Source organism: Loxodonta africana, chromosome 24 (assembly GCF_030014295.1).
Source record: "Loxodonta africana isolate mLoxAfr1 chromosome 24, mLoxAfr1.hap2, whole genome shotgun sequence".
Taxonomy (NCBI): Eukaryota; Metazoa; Chordata; class Mammalia; order Proboscidea; family Elephantidae; genus Loxodonta; species Loxodonta africana.
Window position 1 is genome coordinate 20,804,465 of NC_087365.1, and position 14,508 is coordinate 20,818,972.

The window sequence follows — 14,508 nt, forward strand, 5'->3', positions numbered from 1 at the left end:
AAATAGAGAAGAGGAAAATAGGTAACAGTATTTTATCCCAGCAATAAAATAATTACTGATATCAAAGAAATCAGAGAAGCCTTCATTCAAGTAAGTAGTTCCTTTGTAGTTAAACAATAAACCTAAACCCACCAGAAATTTTTCATACTTATTTTTTTATCCACTTCCTGTTTTACTTATATTTCAGAGAACACTAAATCTAGATATTTCTTCCACAAAACTAAATCAGTCTCTTTCTCTCCTTAACCTTAAGAGAAAAAAGGAAATGAACAAAAGACTATAATGGGCTCAAAAGACTAGGTAAGATTTCTATGAACTAAACAATTCATTTCTTTGCTGCCATGGGAAACTAACCAAGGAGTTAACATTGAGTCTTCTCTGACTAATGGTGGTCCCTTGTGTGTCAGAGCAGAACTGAGTTCTATAGGGTTTTCAATGGCTGGTTTTTTGGAAGGAAGTAGATCTCTAGGCGTTTCTTCTAGGGTCCTCTCAGTGGACTCAAACCTCTAACCTCTTGGTTATCACTCAACCATGTTAACCATTTGCACTACCCAGGGATTCATGCTGCAGTGGGGAACAAAGTCTGCTGTTAACCACAGTATGTAAGAGCAGACAACAAAAGTATAAGTGGCGAGGGTTATCGGATTGAACTCATGTGTGTCTCCCCTTCCTCTCTTGCTTTCTACACAGAACCTCCCCAAATGAAATAAGAATAAAGGATAAAGAACAGAATTGACTGATAACTCTGAAGAGAAGAGCAAGGATCAATAGCAAGCAAAATCAGAAGATAGCGACAAAGAAGGAAAGCAAGTGTGCTATCAGAGATCAGAATGCAGAAAGTTCCAGTCCAGAATGTGTCAGGAGGAGGTTGCAGTGGGCATGATGGAGCCCCTGCAAGTTTCCAGGCTTCGAGCTGGCTGGCACAGGACAGGAGGAAGAATTGAGCTTAGGTGCAGCACATGAAACTTAATTACGGTTACAAAAAAAGGCAAATGCTCTAACACTTGACAATATAAAAGAGTACTGTTAAGAGGAGGGGCAGGGGAGTGGAAAGAAGAAAGTTCAAGGGAAGGATAGTGGATCAAACACCACCATCTAACACTGAGGGGATCAAGAACAAGTTTCAAATGACAAGAAATAAACAACAAAATTTAAGTAAAATGGTACTTATATCAACATAGGCCACTAACAAAAGCAGAAATAGTAACACAAGTATCAAAAATCAAGGTCACACTTTGTGAGTTAAACCCTTATTCATTAAATGCCAAACCCAACCCACTGCCATCAAGTGATACATTACTTTTATTAAAAATAAAACTAAAATGTTATACTTTCCCTATTGAATAACTATGCAACACAGTTGACCCAGTTGGCAATCCAGAGGCACAAGAGGGCAATTTTTTGAGATAAATCAGAAAGCCCTTCAAACATAATCTGATTGTCTTTAAGTGCATGGAAAACTGCACCAAAAGCCTCAGTAATGGGAACTGTTGACAATTTCTATTTACCTTTTATGTCCTGAAAAATCACGAAGACAGGTATTGTAGTATCAAAATCAGTCGAGGCAGCAGCCACCGGGAAATATGGTGTTGCCTGGTGACAGTGTCATCTGTAGAAAAGACTCGAATGGTACGATCGGATTTTGAAATCAAAGGCCGTGTTGTTTCCCAGCACTCCTGCTCGGCACTGAAGGACAACTACGCCCACATCCAGATGAAGTGTCCCTGGGGGTGTGCACTCCACCTCCTCCTTCACAGTGCCTGCCCAGTAGCCCGCGTCCATCCTATCAGGCAGCCCATGAGGCTGTTAGCAGAGGACCACTTCTCCTTTCAGAAACCATCTCTGTGAGCCACAAGCTGTTTGCATGCATTGAAGTGATGGCAAAACGCCTTCACAGTTTAATGTGAAAATAGTATATGCTGGTGCCGCATCCACAGGCACCAAGTTCTTCCCACATGTCCCCACCTCCACATCTCTCAGCGTCACCATGCTAATTCAGCGGCTCCTGGTCCATCATCCAGAAGACTCCAGTAGCCTCCTTGCCGGTGTCCCAAGCTCACCATTTCCTTCTTCTTAAATCCCCAGTCCCCCAAGCAACCCAATCTCTCAACCCACAGGCGACTACATGATTATTCACAGAGCATCCCCATCATGCTACTCTATTCCTTTCCTGACGAAAAACCTCCTCTGGCTCATCACTGTCTGAAGTAGTGTATGGCCAATGTGTTCCAAGCAACACTAATTCCTCAAATAGTTCTTAAAGAAATAGTAATGAAAGAGAGGATTCCATAGAAAAACAAGCTTGGAAAACCCTGTACACTCTAATTGCCATTGGCGGATGCACAATCTACATTAGCATATTTTGGGTTCAGGGAATCCCATGGTAAAGATAAGTGTCTAACTTGGTTTAATTCAGCATTTCACTTTTGTGCAAAATAATCTATTAATGCTTAACAAACCCTGGCAACACAACTGGGTTGTGTTTTAGGATTTATGATCTAGTGTCATCTCTTCTCAAACTTGAGCATGCATGAGAACCACCCGGAGAGCTGTAGGACCACAGACTGCTGAGCCCCATCTCAGAGATTTGAGGCAGTAGTGTTATCAGGAGGACCAGTCCCTGGAGAAGGATATCATGCTTGGTAGAGGGTCGGTGAAAAAGAGGAAGACCCTCAACGAGACAGACTGACACAGTGGCTGCAACAAAGGGCTCAAGTGTAACAACAACTGTGAGGATGGCACAGGACAGGGTTGCTATGAGTTGGAACCAATGCAAAGGCACCTAGCAACAACAGGTCTTACTGGGGCCTGAGAAGCTGCATTTCTAACAGACTCCTGGGTGATGCTAGTTCTTGGACAATGCCTTGAATAGCAAGCTCCTATGGAAGAAGTCCAATCTCCTTAACACTGTATTCAGGGTCTTCTTATTATAATCAGATCCTCTCCGCCCACCTTTTCTCCCTTAACTTCTCTTTGGTTTTCTTATGCTGCCACCCAAAGCACCACCTCCCTTTTTTTATATCCTACTTGTCCTTTCCTGCCTTCATTATCTCCCACTGCCCAAACCCTTCTATCCTCCAAGACCCAGAACCAACAGATGCTAGGCTGTCTCACTGTTTTCACCTTCTTTACAGACCTTAGAATTTTCTATCTTGATTTATAAATTGCTTATTTGCATTGCTTAACTTCCACTGTAGGCTAGAGCTGTAGGAAGGCGTATTCTGGGTCTGATTTATGTTTGGAGATGACAATATCTGGCAGAATGCTTTATAAATAGTGAGAACTCAATAAGCATTTGATGAGTCATGAATGCATGGTTAGCAAAAGCAGCTGATCTGAATTAGGGGATATCCTTATTAACTCTAAATTGCAAGACGGGTGTGCAAACCATCTCCGTTCAGTTCAGCTCTGCTAAATTCAATTCAGTGAAAGTTTACTAAGCACCTCTGAGGGCTCAGAAAGTGGGCTGCCACGTGCAGTTTTGTAGGTTGTTTGGTGCACAATGTGAACATTTATCTATGGTGGCCCAGCTTAGAAATATGAAAAAATGATCCTTAGTTACAAGGAGCTAATAAATGCTATGGTGTGTGTGTGTATAAACACCCAACCCATTGCCGTCAAGTTAATTCTGACTCATAGCGACCCTCACATCCAACCCATTGCTGTCGAGTCAATTCTGACTCATAGTGACCCTATGGCACACAGTAGCACTGCCCCATAGGTTTCCAGGAAGTGCCTGGTGGATTCCAACTGCCGACCTTTTGGTGAGCAACCATAGCTCTTAACCACTATGCCACCAGGGTTTCCGAATGCACACGTATCCATCTTGATCTGGGAAGTGGTTTCATGGGTATATGCATACACACATAAAAAGTCTTGAACTATGATTTGTGCATTCTGCCATATGTAAATTACACCCCAATAAATAAAACACGGCACTGGGTTGGTGGGTTAAATAAAACACAGTGGAGAAAAGTGAACAAAACTTAAGTACACAATAAAGAAAGGTCCATGTTTTGAAGTTCTTATTTTGATTTTTTTCATTTGTTCTCTCTTAGGAACTATGAGAATTCCACGATTTCACATTTGTATTTTTTTGTGACACAATGAATGTATCATTAAGGTATTATTTAGAGAAAGAAGTTACTAGAATAAAAACTCTCCCATAGATGTCACAATGATATATGTGGGGCGATAGGTACTAGGGCGATCCGTACGCTTTGGAGTAAATAAAACATATTTCGGTTCTCCTTTCCCATGAAAGAAATGCTTTTATTCTTTTGTTTCTTCCAGGCCAAGTGTTATCCAAAATCATACAACCTAAGCCGCCTTTGGAGGAAACAGCATCCAGCCGTTGATCTCATCTGGCATTGTTAGTTTCCATAGAAACTCACATAGAATGCTCCTGCTTGTCTGCAGTAAGTGCCTCTTCCAACAATTCAGAATGAGTTTGGGAAAGCCCTGCCTCGGTGTCTGACATCTCCCAGCCTCCTGCTGCAGAAGGACAGAACGGCACTTAAGTCAGCGTCTGTTACCTTTATCAGAAGAGCTGTCTCCGTTACAGACACACAAACGCGAGATTAAATACAGCCTTGTCCATTTGCCTTGGTCTAAATAGGCTGTTCCTTGCAGGACTCTCATTATAAACGTTCTTGAGATTCCCATTTGAAACAAAATATACAACAACAACAAAGAAAAAAAAAGAGGGAACGTCTGGGCAGTAGAAAAGGAACCCTGTGTTCTATCAATTTATATCATTACATAATTACTAGCAGGATATCATGCTGGAAGGTTATTCTTCCTTGCTCTGGGAGGGGGAGGGGAAGAACGCCAAGCATGTCAGGCCTTAGAGGAAGCACAGATTTAGAGGTCATTTAAATGGATCCAGGCTAGCATGCCTGCTTACTCGCCGTAACCAGGATCTCCTGCGCAGGTGTCAAGACATCAAGAGACAATCTACGTGTAAGAAGTCAGGACAGAGGTTACCCTTAGGGAAGAGAAGATGGCTGGAAGAGATCATGAGGGGGACTCCCTGGTATTGGGAACATCCTGTCTCTGGATCTGGTTACTTGGGTGCATTCACTTCAGGAAAAGCCACTGAGATATACATTTATGATTTATGTACTTTTCTGAATGAATGTTATACTTCAACAAAGAAATTTTAGAAACAAATAAAAACAGACAAACCAAACCGTCTAGGCAACAGAGATATTTGGCCTGGGATGGATAAAGGCAATCATAGCTTGCTAAGTTTCATGCTGAACTCAACTGGAAAGCTAAGGTAAAAATGAGATCCAGACCACTCATGAGAGATGCTAAAAACATTGACTATGGGCTCTAACTCCTCCACTAAGAGTTTGTCTATGAGGTATATCTAGCTGAAGCCTTTCTTACCCTCTTAATGACATAAACCAATTGCTGTTTCTAGGAGCATTTATGGGATTGTCTCCCTAATAACCCACCACCAACTCTAGAAATTTGCCAGCCACAGCTGACTGGTCCCAGGGTAGGCTCCAGTATAAATGCTGGGCCATTCAGTTTCTTCTCAGGGATTTTTGGAAATGGGAATGGGAAAGAGGCTCATCTCTCTGGATGCCTGGATGTATGATTTGTTTGTTATTAGAAACCATGTTCTGCATTATAGGGAGAAGACGGCTGGTCTACAGAAATAGAGAGAGCCTGTTTATATCAACTGCAGTCAAAGGAGTCTTATACACTATTATACAGTGAAACCTGTGAGAGCCGGAACTGGATGGGACTGCCTTGTTTTTCTGGATCTTGAAAGTTTTCTGCCTTTGACACTTAAACACTTTTCTGTTGCTCATTTGAGTGGAAAGTATTTGAGTTTTCCTTCTCTGACAGATTTCCACCTTACACCGTTTCTAGTTTTCGCAGGTTTTACTGTATATTTTTCTGTAATAATATGGTTCAATACATTTTAACATTTATGGACTAATACAAAGTGGTCAAGATCCTTGACTTTTTAACTTCCAATGCTGTCTTCATCTACCCAACTTCAGCCATTCTCTCTGCGTGCTCGAACTTGTCATTACCAGCAAATGGACTCTGTTTCCAAATCTCGTGCAAGCATCCCTTCCCTGCCAAATCATCTCTTATCTTCTCTACTGTTCTACTTTCAAGTCCAACAATTCCCAGTCTTCCTGAGGCCTACAATCGATTGAGTCTATCAATTTTTCCATTATTCATCATAGCCCCTGGAATTCCCTTCCCTTCTTATTTGTTGTTGGGTGCCGTCGAGTCGATTTTTGACTTTGAGCAACCTCATGAGACACAGTACAATTGCCAATAAGGTTTTCTACACTGTAAACTTTACAGGCACAGACCGCCAGGTCTATCTCCCACAGAGTCACTGGGTGGGTTAGATCTGCCAACCTTTCAGTTAGCAGTGGAGAGCTTAACCATTGCAACACCAGGGCTCCTTCATGATTTACAGCCTCTCTTTACTCCCTTGCCTCATTCTCTCTCTATCGTACTCACTTCACTAATTTCCCAAGCAAGGCTATACCTAATTCTATGTCTACTAAGCAACAATCGTCATGAAGTTGAACTAGGATAAAGCAAAACTCACAACCAAACTGACCAGTCTCACTTTAATGATGATTCAAACACTGTCTAATAAGCCTTCTTTAACATGTTTACTCTCCTTTCCAAAATGACTACTTCACATGGTTTCCACAAAACTCCAATCTTCCCTCCTTGTGCCAGCTATTCAATAACAATATTGCCCACAACCTGATTTCTTAAAAGTGTCACCACCATATACAGACTTCAATTCCTCACCTCTCTTTCTCCTCAGACCACTCCAATTAGAATCCTCCCCTCTTGTCAAGGTCACCAACGACCTCCATGTTGAGAAATTCAGTGGTCACCTTTCTGTCCCCACCAACCACATCAACTGCATTAGACCCATCTGATCATTCCCTCCTTCCCCAAACATTCTTTTCTCTTGACAACAACAACTTCACACCCTCTTAGTTTTTCCCAACCTCACCAGCCACTTGACCTCTTTTGGTTGGCTTAATGTCCACATTTTGGAGGGACCTGGGGCTCTTTTCTGTTGACTGTCTTTTCCTAGGTGATCTCATAAATGGTCTCAAAGTTTTAAATACCATCCCTGTTTCCATTACTCACATCTCCATCCTTAGCTCTCATATATCTAATTGCTCCAGACTCACAACTGCTTATCTGACATTTCCACTTGAGTACTTACTAAGCATATTTAACTTTAAAGCTTAAAGCAGAACACTTGATTCCCCCTCTCCAAAAACAACAATAACAACAACATATTTTTACTGTATTCTTTCCCATTCAGTAAATTTTCACCCATGGTTCAATCTGAGTCCCTGAGAGCCTCCCTCAATGCCTCCTTACCCTTCACCATTCATATGCTGGGATGGCTTCCAAAATAGTTCCCAAATTGGCCCACTTCCCTCCATCACTACCCATGTCTCGGCCACCATGATCTTTTTCTCGGGTTAGTTCAACAGCCTCCTAACTAGCTTTTCTGCTTTCAATCTTATGTCCACCACCATACCTTAATTCATTCTGCACTGCAAGAGTGATTTTCTAAAAACTCAGATCATGTCTACCAATGATCTCCCATTCTTTAAAATACAACAGCAGTCAAGAAACAATAATAAAAATCTTCTTACCAAGATCTAAGAGATTATACCAGTTGGTTGCTGCCTACCTCACGGACTTCATCTACCAGGTTCACTCTGCTCCAGTCCCAATACTTGCTGTTATTTGAACCTATCAGATACATCTCTACCTCAGGACCCTTGTACCCGCTGTTCCCTTTGTCAGGAAGCTTCCACCCCCAGATCTTCATATAGCTGGTTCCTTTTCCTCACTTGGGTCTCAGTGAATGTCAACTTCATAACACAGCCTTCCTTAATCATAAATCCAAATGAATCACCTATCTTACCCCAGTCAGCCTCTATTACATTACCCCATTTTATTCTCTTAATGCTTATTAATACATAAAATTGTGTTTTTCTTTCATTTGTTTACCAGTGCCAGTTGACGTCCAGTTAACTCCAACTCATGGTGACCTTATGTGTGTCAAAGTTGAACTCTGGCTCATAGGGCTTTCAGTGGCTGATTTTTCAGAAATAGATCACCAGGTCTTTCTTCGTAGGTGCCTCTGAGTAGACTCGAACCTCCCACCCTGTTGGGCTTCCTTTTGGTTAGTAGCCAAGCACATTAATCATTTGCACCACCCAGCACTCCTTCATTTGTTTACTTCTTTATTATTCATCTCCCTCAACCAGAAAATATTCCTCCACAAGATCGGGGATGAGTTTTGTTCACTGCTCTCTTCAAAGAGCTTAGAATAGTGCCTGGTGCGTGGTAGACACTCAATAAGTATTTGCTGAATGAATGAATAAACCATAAACATACAATAAAAAAAGTTACCATTTAGAAAACACTAAAGAATAAACCATAAACACGAAATACAAAAAGTTATCATTTAGAAAACACTAATGAAGAAGGAAAAAAAAATTCTAGGTTGGAACCATTATCATTTAATATGAAAACATTAAAAAGATGAAATTTGAAACTCATATGCGGATGATCAAAACAAAACTAAAATGAGATACATTTTAGTCATTCCCACTGAGCTACAATTTGGCTAAGAGATGCAAAAGAAAATCTGCTTCCAGCTTAGTCTCACTAGTCTTTGACAAGATAAATCACTGTCCCTAGCACTCTGGGGCATGACTGACATCTGGGAATTAATATGCCCTTTGATGTTAAAAGAAATTGTTCTAAGTCGCATCCAGCATCGAACCCAAATAAACATACGACAGACATACTTTCCTCTCAGCTTTGTCTTCTAAACAATCAGAGAGTGAACACACCAAAACAGGATTTTAGCAGCGGGTTCTGTATGACTAGACTGGACACTTCCAAATAATTTTAAGGGACTGGTCTTCTCCTGTTCTTACTTACTTTTGCCCCTTCCAGAGCTCGTACAGTGTATTTAAAACATTTACCCAGTTTTAAAACATTCTGGCTTTCATCAAAGAGTAAGATTTGATTGGCATGAATATATGTTCTGTGAACCATAAACCCAATCTTTACCCTCTTGTACTGCATTGCATGTTGAAAATGACCCAATAACTTTACCCAGCTGTAGCGCCTGCAGCTCAACTATATAACTGAAATTTTCCCACTTCTGTTAAAGAATTTGCAAAATTTGATTTTATTTGCCAAGCTGCTGGTTTATTCACATGGGCTAGGTCTACAATATGACGAGACAATTTACTTGCTTATTCTTGTGGACAACTCAAGACACAAAGCCCTAGCCTAAAAAATAATTCTTAATAATGAGCAATATTCCTTAATCTTTTCAAGACTATGCCCCCATAAAAGTTTTACATTGACCTAATATAATATCTCTATGATGAGAAACAGGGGCAACTCTCTACTGCCAACTTTATTGAGGCATATAAGTTATATACAATAGAATGTACCCATGTAACTACCACACACAATCAAGAAATTAGAGCCTTTTCTATCAACCCAAAAGTTCTTACAGGCCCCTCTGCCATCACCCGCCTCCCCTGCCCCACCATACAGACACACATACTAGCTGCAAGCAACTCTAAGCTGTTTTCTGTCACTATAGATTAGAATTGCTTCTTCTAGAATGTCCCATAAATGAAATCACATAGCATACACTCTTTTGTGTCTGGCTTCTTTTACTCAGCGAATGTTTTTGAGGTTTATCCAAGTTGTTGTTTCTATCAGTAGTTTGTTTCTTTTTTATTGTTGAGCAGTATTCCATTGTATGGATACACCATAATTTGTTTATTCATCAACAGTGGGTAATATTTGGTTGTTTCTCGTTTTTGCTATCATGACTAAAGCTGCTATGAACATTCACTTACAAGTCTGCGTGGACATAAGTTTTCATTTCTCTTGAGAAAGCACATAGAAGTGAAATTTCTAGGGACATTTGGCAAGTGTATGCTTAACTTTATAAGAATGTGACAAAGAGTTCTCCTAAGTAATTGTACTAAAAAATAGATTTTTTTTTTCGCTTTCCAAATATAAAACTTGATTATTGAAATATCCAGATTCTACATACTAGTTTCTTTTCTCCGCCTCACAAATGTTAATATGTTCTTTCCCATCTCCATGGAAGTTCAGTGTATTGGAGCCATCCCACAATGGGGATAAAGAGCAGTTGCCATATACAGCATTTTTTATGTGAAATACAGAATGAATTAGAAGGAAGCTTCCCTTAACAAAGCTCCATGTGGATAACATGGGCTAACAAATTTGGTGAGAAAGATGTAACTCTCTCTAAGAGGGTTTATAGGCAGTATATTCTCCCATATAAGAGGTTACGGATGATTTTTCTCAGGCACCCTCTCTATGGAAGATTCCAGGGACCCCATTCTCCTGCCACAGTTTCATGGGGCCCATGCCTATGAGATAATGGTTGGAGATGTCCATTACGCCACCTCCACAGGAGGGTGAACAGGAGACAGAAACTGAGCTATCACTTGAAGCTCTCTAGACTGGGATTTCTCCCAGTAATCTGAATAGATCAAGTCTTGCAGGAAAGTAGGACACTGAGGGTTGAAAGAAATGCTTTGATTAAACTATTCATTCCAGTTTGGAAATGAAAAACTACCACCCATAAATAAATGCACTGGTAATTCCCTTCCGGATTGTTTTTGTCTGATTCGTAAGTAGAGGCAAAGTCTGTTATGACTATGAAATATAAAAAGCCACAGAACTTTTACAGTCAAGTAATCTTTGTCCTCTTCAAGCCATTAGCTTGAGAGTCTACATATTTATTCTAACAATGCTATTAATTTTCTGCAAAATCAGTCCCAATTCTCCACTCCCCCATGCATTCAGATCCTTTGCAGCTCTGCTCATAAGAGGTGGGGGCTATTTCCCCACCGCTTGAACCCAGGCTAGTGTGTGGCTTGCTTTAGCAACCGAATGTGGCAGAAATGATGGTGTTGTGTGCTTTTTCCTCACTCTTTCTCTTGATACTTTCCTGGTGCCACGTGAAAAAGCCCAAACTGCCTGCTGGAGGACAAGAGACACATGGAGAAGAAATGAGTTATGCCAGCTAAGGCCATCCTAGACTAGACAGCCCTCATTCAAGTGTGCCCAATGGAGATCAATAGAACTTCCCAGCCAAAGTCAGCCCAAATTGCCAATGCACTGAATTTGGAGCTAAATAAGTGGTTGTTCTTTTAAGCCTCTACATTTGGGGATAGTTTGTTATGCAGAAAAAGTTAACTGATACATTGATCATATGGAGAGTTATCTTCTTTCCCATTAAGAGTCTCAGATTTTATCTACAGATGCTCCTCCCACAGCTTTTTCTTGTTCCTTGTAGCCTTGAGTTCTGACTCACTTTTCTGGTTCTTACTTCCTACTTTATGTATGCTCCCTTTGCCTTCCACACTGCCTGTGAAAAAAAGCGCAGTAAGTTTTCCAACTTTTTTCCCCTGATAAACCCTCTGATAATTCCTTTCTTAGGTTTTCAAAAGATACATATATATATGTATTTTTAAATACATTTTTGCTATTTAAAAAAATTAAGTATGTTAAATGGCATCAAATAAGGCAAAAAATAAGCTTACCAAGTTGAGTGAAGACATATAAAATAAAGAGGTAAGGCTTCCATCTCCAATGCCACCCTGAGAGGGAACCCTTGCTAAGAGTCTGGTATGTCTCCTGCACCATATATTATAGTCACTGGCCTCCCCATAGCATGACAACCTCCATGAACAGTACTGAGCACATGAAGGGGACGTGTGCCCTTTTGCTGGTTGCACAGCATCTCTTCCTTTGTCTGCTGACTTCCTGTGTTCATTTCCGAGGCTGAAAATGGCCCATGCCTGCCCTCAAAATTGATTTGAAAGCACACATCCACGTAGAGGGGTTTCTTTTTTAACTTGTTTGATGGGATTTTACTGTTGCTAGCCCTTTCAGCTCCTGTAGGGAAACATGCCATTGTCCACAAAGCCTCACAGTGGATGAATTAAGTTGCAGGAGGCATCACTGTAGGTTGTGTAATTTTTTACAGGTAGTCAACACTGCCCCTAACCTAAAAAGAGGCAGATTGGTAGAACAAATCTTTAAGAACTATCCCCTTTCTTATGTTTAATAAAAAAAGTGGCAATTATTTCTTATGCACGTACTGTGTCCCGTGCATTCTCTAAGAGCACAGGGTGTTCTTTGTTTTGTTGTTGTTCTTTGCAACAGATGAGAATTTGATCCTCACAGCAATGCCATAAGCTCCCGTCAAGCCTTGAAGAACAAGCTATTCTGACCACAGTCCGAGGTGAGTTCTGGCTGGCCCCTGAGTCAGGCCGGGGACACTTGTTGCTCCTCCAGGATCTGCTCTTGGTCTTCTTTCAGGCTTGGCTCCTCATCAGGCCCCCTATGCAGGGTGGGCTGCATTTCCAGACACTCCAGTTCAGCTCTACAGTCCATGAAGGTCTCCAGATCTCTAGTCTAAGTGTCTTCCCCAAAACCTCTTCCCTGAAACTGGCCCCTACTGAGGACAGCATGTCCCTCTCTTATACCCAAAGACACCTCTTTCAGCCCCCAGAGGTCCTGCATGGGCCCTGAAGTTACCTTTTCTACCCTAGTATACGGCCTTAGAAGCCCTGGTGGCACAGTGTTTAAGAGCTATGGCTGCTAACCAAAAGGTCAGCAGTTTAAACCCACCAGCCACTCCTTGGAACTCTTTGGGGCAGTTTTAGTCTATAGAGCTGCTATGAGTCGGAACTGACCTGACAGCAACGGTTTGGATTTTTTTGTTGTTGTTATTATACGGCCCTGGGCCTTCTTCCCTAACCCATTTCTTGCTGCCCTGTTTAATGTTTCTAATACAAGCAGTTCCGCCCTTATAGTTATTTAGTATTTTAACTTGGTACTTCAGGCTTACAAATGTGTAAGTGTGTGTACAGACTCACATAAACACATATATATCTGCTTCTAACTGCATTTTAATGGGGTCAGCCAGAAAACGCATGTCTCCTTCTCAAACCTCTTTTTCCCATTTCAAAGTGGCTATGGATTAACATTTTCTCCCACCTCTCAAGCCAGTCTCTCGCTGCAATTAGATGAAGACCATGAGGGCCATCTGGAAATGCTTAAAGAGTAGTTTCTAAGGATTCAAAGTGAAGAGTTCCTCCTCAAAGGAAAATCCCACATGGTCCCTGCCACTCTCAAAGGAATGGATCAGAGGTTAAACATGCTGGAAACAAATGTGACTCATGCCAGCAACCGACCCTGGCAAAATCACCTACACTCTTCCTCGCCCTGTCTCTTCACCTTCTCACTTCTTCCTGATAGGGGTATTTTTTATTGCTTATATAACTGAAGAGAAACCCTGGTGGCATAGTGGTTAAGTGCTACGGCTGCTAACCAAACGGTCAGCAGTTTGAATCCACCAGGTGCTCCTTGGAAACTCTATGGGGCAGTTCTACTCTGTCCCGTAGGGTCGCTATGAGTTGGAATTGACTCGACGGCACTGGGGTTTGGAGTTGGTATATAACTGAAGTCAACGACTCGTACACTAGAACATATTCATAAACTAGGGAACAATGGCTAGTTGTCACAGCAGATGAGAAGGCTGTACATTTTCTGTTCCCCAGAAGGCTCCTTGAACATGGTCCCTTGGAATTCTGATGACCAGCTTTAACCCAACAGCCTGGACACTGGTTTTGCTCTGAAGTCCACCAACCCAGCTCCCATCAACAGGGATGACCTTAAACAAGAGAAGCCTTTGGATTCCAGTGCACCTACCATAACCCACACGCTACCACCTGGCTATTCATTGGGTTTGCTGCTTTATCCCGAGGTGCAATACTGCAATTCAAGAATCACTCCAGTACGAAAGAATAATAAAAGCAAAAGGAGGAAGAAACGACAAGGCAAAAATGCACAGGCCTTCAGGTAAGACTAAAGCCACTGCAAAGGGTAGAAATGACCACCAGGAAAGACACTGGTGCTGATGAAAGCAGAAGGAGGGAAGAAGAGAAATAGTGTGAACACCTGAAAAAGGGATGTCTCTGAGACAGAGACAGTCTTCATACCAGACGGATACCATTTGTACAGTCAAGAATCCGCAGAAGGTAACTCTGTAAAGTCCCACAGGGCAGAGCATCATTACATAGGAGAAGGGCTCAAACATAAGGACAACAAGGTCCTGGATTTCTTCAATGTCAAGGCTCTGTAGCCCCTTTATCCCTTTACCTTTGCACAGAATAAAGAGCAGAAGGCCACAAAACAGAAGAAAGAGGCTGGTTAACTAGAAAACTGTCCAAGCCTCGTGAAACAGCCTTGTTTTATATAAACATACTTGGCAAAGGATAGGAATGGAAAATGGAAATGAAGATACTGAGTATTTACAAGAAGACGTGTCCTATATATGCATAATCTACTTGTAAATACTCCCAACAAACCAGTGAAATAGGTGACACTGTGTTCATTTTACAG